This window comes from Portunus trituberculatus, chromosome 31, assembly GCF_017591435.1.
Source record: "Portunus trituberculatus isolate SZX2019 chromosome 31, ASM1759143v1, whole genome shotgun sequence".
Taxonomy (NCBI): Eukaryota; Metazoa; Arthropoda; class Malacostraca; order Decapoda; family Portunidae; genus Portunus; species Portunus trituberculatus.
Window position 1 is genome coordinate 14,121,278 of NC_059285.1, and position 5,000 is coordinate 14,126,277.

Genomic DNA, 5,000 nt, shown 5'->3' on the forward strand with positions numbered 1-5,000 from the left:
AGGGAGTAGAAACGGGATGGTTGGGTGGTAAGGGAGGGAGGGAGGATGGAGGGGGTAGGGAGATGCAGCCGCGCTATTCTGGGATCACCGAAATATCTGACAACGGGTAAACTGTGTGTGTGTGTGTGTGTGTGTGTGTGTGTGTGTGTGTGTGTGAGGAAGGTGAGGTATGATACTCTTTTTCACTATCCTTATCGTTGTTTTTGTGGTTATTATCACTGTTATCTTTTCTCCAGTACTCGGTGTAAGGAAGTCGTTGAGGCTGCAAGTAATTCCGTGTCCAACTATATAGCAGTGTGTTGCTTATGTAGGGGGTCGATTAAGGCACAGTTCCGCGCCTCATAAATTGCTGCGTGGTGGCGTTAATGAAAGTATTAATGACGCTCGCTCTCACTCCAGTAATAATAGAAATGATAACAGTAATGACAGTAGTAATGGTAATCAAAGTAGTGATTATAATGATACTACTACTACTACTACTACTACTACTACTACTACTACTACTACTACTACTACTTCTTCTTCTTCTTCATCCCTCCCTTCTTCTTCTTCTTCTTCTTCTTCTTCTTCTTCTTCTTCTTCTTCTTCTTCTTCTTCTTCTTCTTCTTCTTCTTCTTCTTCTTCTTCTTCTTCTTCTTCTACTACTACTACTACTACTACTACTACTACTACTACTACTACTACTACCACCACCACCACCACCACCACCACCACCACCACCACCACTGTACTTTACACCCTCCTACACTAAACCACCCAAAAGGAACGCAGTGAGAGGAGACCGGCGGGGGAGGCAGCAGGTGGATGGCTCGTACTAGGGAAGGACACCACACACCACACACCAGAGACCAGAGAGAGGGCAGGGAACACAAGAGGAGCAGTGAATACCAAGGCTTAATCACGACCGCACGAAGCTCCTCTGATGCCTGTGAGTTTACGCGGTGGTCAGGTAACCAATGCTGGGGGCTTAACACCTGATTGGCTCGCGATAACTCTAATGTCATCAGAGAGGGACGATCATGACGCGGGCCTTGGGTATGTGAGCAAGGGAGGGAAAGGAGTAAGGGAAGGAGAGAGTGCTGGAGTGATTTGCTATAGATGGGTTTATTAATGGTGGTGGTAAAGCTGGGTTGGTTTGAGGAGTGGGTGGAGTGGAGGGAGGGAAGGAGTGGAGTTGCTTTCAATGGGTGTATTAGTGATCAAGGTTTGTTAGTCAGGAAAGAGAGAGAGAGAGAGAGAGAGAGAGAGAGAGAGAGAGAGAGAGAGAGAGAGAGAGAGAGAGAGAGAGAGAGTACATGTGAGTGTGTATTCATTCTATAAAGAATGTAATGTTAGCGTAGCATGGTGTGGTATTTGACCAGACCTCTTACCACTTTACACAAACACACACACACTCAAACAAAGAGTATCAACACATGATCCTATCCACACACACCCACACATACCCACACACACACACACACACACACCCTCCCAGCACACCACCACCTACCAGACTTCCCGCCCACCCTCCCACTCAGAAATCAAGGCCGGACATGTGGCTCATATCTCGCACAATATCATGTTCCCATCTCCCTCTCACCAAAGAGTGTCCTGACTGTTTCTGCAGCTGATGCGAGGAAGGAAGTCTATCACACACACACACACACACACACACACACACACACACACACACACACACACACACACACACACACACACACACAATGAATGCTCTTAAGCCATTCAGTACTGGGACACATTTTTATCTTGAGATTTGTGTACGGTTACACCACTTTATTGACATTAGTAGTGGTTTATGGAGGTAAATAGGTTGATGGCCACAGTCTTCACCATTTTGTTCTCCCTTATAAGCATCTGAGGCTGTGTAAACTCACCAAATAGTAAGATGAATGATAGATAGATGGGTAAACTAGTATAATAGATTGAAAAATAGATAGACAGACAATTCAATAGATGTATAGATAAATGTATAGATAGATTTACTGAGACACTTTACATAGATATCACACAAAATCATACACCAGCATTCATTTCGCATAAAAGGTGAACTAAGAAGAAAAACTAAATAGAGATGATGATATGATAAACTTGGCTATTGGTGGAGTGGATAGGCAGGGGAGGGCACAGTGGTGGTGGTGGTGGTGGTGGCGAGTCCTGAGCAGCGTGACAAAGAAGTGAGCGTGGTGAGAAGAGGGTGAAGGGAAATGCCTGTGTGTGGGAAAAAATGACTAATTCTTGTTGTAACTGAAGAAATGTATGTTGTAGAAGGAAATAGTAGTAGTAGTAGTAGTAGTAGTAGTAGTAGTAGTAGTAGTAGTAGTAGTAGTAGTAGTAGTAGTAGTAGTAAAAGTAATACTAGCAGTAGTAGCAGTAGTAGTAGTAGTAGTAGTAGTAAAGTAAAAGTAGTAGTAGTAGTAGTAGTAGTAGTAGTAGTAGTAGTAGTGTCAATAATAATGATGATGATGATGATAATAATAATAATAATAATAATAATAATAATAATAATAATAATAATAATAACCAACAATGATAAGTAGATGTAAAAAGTAGAATAAGAATAGAAGCAAAAGAAGAGAATGGGAAAGAGGAGGAGGAGGAGGAGAGGAGGAGGAGGAGGAGGAGGAGGAGGAGGAGGAGGAGGAGAAAGAGAAAGATATTTTAGACAATAATACCGTGTAATGATACAAAAGTAAAGAACTCAATAACACACACACCCACACACACACACACACACACACACACACACACACACACACACACACACACACACACACACACACACACCTTACCTGTCAGTGTGGCGGCGGCGTGCTATTGGCTGAGGCTTGGTGACGTCATATCCTGAACGTTACTTTCTCAGCCAATCACCGAGCACTGTCATCTCAACACCTGGGCGCTCAACACACCTGACGACCAACACCTTCACGCAACACTATCCTCTCCTTCCTCCCTCACTCTCACTTTCTTGATTGTGTAGTTCTGCTGTAGAAATGTTAAAGTTTAGTGAATTTTTATTATTATTATTATTATTATTATTATTATTATTATTATTATTATTATTATTATTATTGTATGTATGTGTGTGTGTGTGTGTGTGTGTGTGTGTGTGTGTGTGTTTTATTCATCCGTTCCTTTCTCTCTCTCTCTCTCTCTCTCTCTCTCTCTCTCTCTCTCTCTCTCTCTCTCTCTCTCTCTCTCTCTCTCACACACACACACACACACACACACACACACACACACACACACACACACACACACACACACACACACACACACGACCTGCAGCGTTGTAATGGTTTGATGAATTCCTCTACCTCTGTGTGTGTGTGTGTGTGTGTGTGTGTGTGTGTGTGTGCCTTTTTTAAACGAGTGCCTCTTTCTGTGCTCTCTCTCTCTCTCTCTCTCTCTCTCTCTCTCTCTCTCTCTCTCTCTCTCTCTCTCTCTCTCTCTCTCTCTCTCTCTCTCTCTCTCTCTCTCTCTCTCTAACACGTGTTCCTGTGCGGCGCTTAGGTTTATTGACAAGTTCACACACACACACACACACACACACACACACACACACACACACACACACACACACACACACACACACACACACACACCTGTCTAGTGAAGGTGAGTCAGAGAACATGAAAAAAACACTAACATCATTTTTTGAGGAAACTTTTTTTCTCTCTTCTTTGTATCTCTCTCCTTTTCCTTTTCTTTTTCTCTTTTCCTCACATTACGATGATCTTGCACATGTTATCTTTCTCTTCCTTTATAATCTTTTACTTTCTTTTTTTCTTTTTTTTTACTTTCACACACTTGAAATAAAAAAAAAAAGTTGTGTTTTGTATTTCACTTATGATAATTCGCGATTTCCACTAAATTATCACATTATTATTGCTTTACCTATCAATATATTCACAGTTCCTCCTTTATTTCTATACTTCCTTCTTTGTTTATCGCTTATTCCACTCCCTTACACCAATTTCACCTCCAGTTCTACAATTCTCTTTATCTTTTTTTTAGTCTCTTTCTACCTCTCCCTCTTCTCTTCTCCTCCCGTCGTCATCTTCCTTCCTTCCTTCCTTCCTTCGTCATGAGGTAACTTTCGTGGCCTCGTGTTCCTCATCCACGGTCATCCTTCACCACTCCTTCATCCTTGACTCACTCCGCGCTGGCTGACACCCGAGGCATGCACCAAGGAAGGGGAAAAAAAAGTAAAACACGAAGAGGAAAAAAAAGATTGAGGAAAAAATTGGTACGTGTAACTTTCATGGGGTGTATTATTTTGTGTCTTCAGTGCCTCTCTCTCTCTCTTTTTTCTCCTTTCTCAACATTTTCTCAACTCGACGCGGGAAAAGAAGCGAGAGAAGAATGCGATGGGTTTCAAATGTTTGCCTTATTTTCTTTTTTTTTTTTTTCTTTCTTCCTATTCCTCTTTCCTTTCTCTCTCTCTCCTTCTCTTTTCCTCTTGTCCTGGTGAGTTTTTTAAAATATTTTCTACGACTTGTGTTTCTGCTTTTAGTTTTATATTTCTCTATTTTTTTCTCTCTTTTCTTTCACTCTTGCTCGCTTTGCTGGCTGGCTGCGTGCGTGCGTGCGTGCGTGCCTTTCTCCGTGTGCGTTAGTGAGAGAGTGTGTGTATGTGTGTGTCTCTCTCGTGGCGGCAGCAGCAGTAGCGGGGGAGAGGGAGGGAGAGAGAGAGGGGAGAGGGTCGGCACACACACGTCCTCTCCCCGCGAAGGCCAGAGCAACACTGAGCCTGAACCTTGCTACCTTACCTGGCCAGCGTGCACCCCTGCCCCCCCACAGACTCCCCTTGCCACCTCTCTCTCTCTCTCTCTCTCTCTCTCTCTCTCTCTCTCTCTCTCTCTCTCTCTCTCTCTCTCTCTCTCTCTCTCTCTCTCTGTCATTTCTGGTTTATTTATTTTCCTTCCGTGCCTTACTTTCCTTCCCGCCTTCCCTTCCTCGTTCTCTCTCTCTCTCTCTCTCTCTCTCTCTCTCTTCTT

General features: G+C 43.2%; 1 protein-coding gene across 4 annotated transcripts in view; it reads right to left on the reverse strand.

The window, feature by feature from the left end:
- Positions 1–4,743, reverse strand: part of LOC123511194 (chaoptin-like) — a 156,954-nt gene extending 152,211 nt beyond the window's left edge. Inside the window, exons 1-2 of one of the 4 annotated variants that reach the window (XM_045266856.1) lie at positions 3,650–4,743; positions 2,793–2,982 (exon numbers count right to left, since the gene is read on the reverse strand). The gene's annotated coding sequence lies outside the window, so the exon portion shown is untranslated. Of the gene's footprint in view, positions 1–2,792; positions 2,986–3,605 lie in introns of all 4 variants that reach the window. The other 3 variants (XM_045266853.1, XM_045266855.1, XM_045266854.1) reach the window with 3 other exon arrangements.
- Between the last annotated feature and the right edge of the window lie 257 nt (positions 4,744–5,000).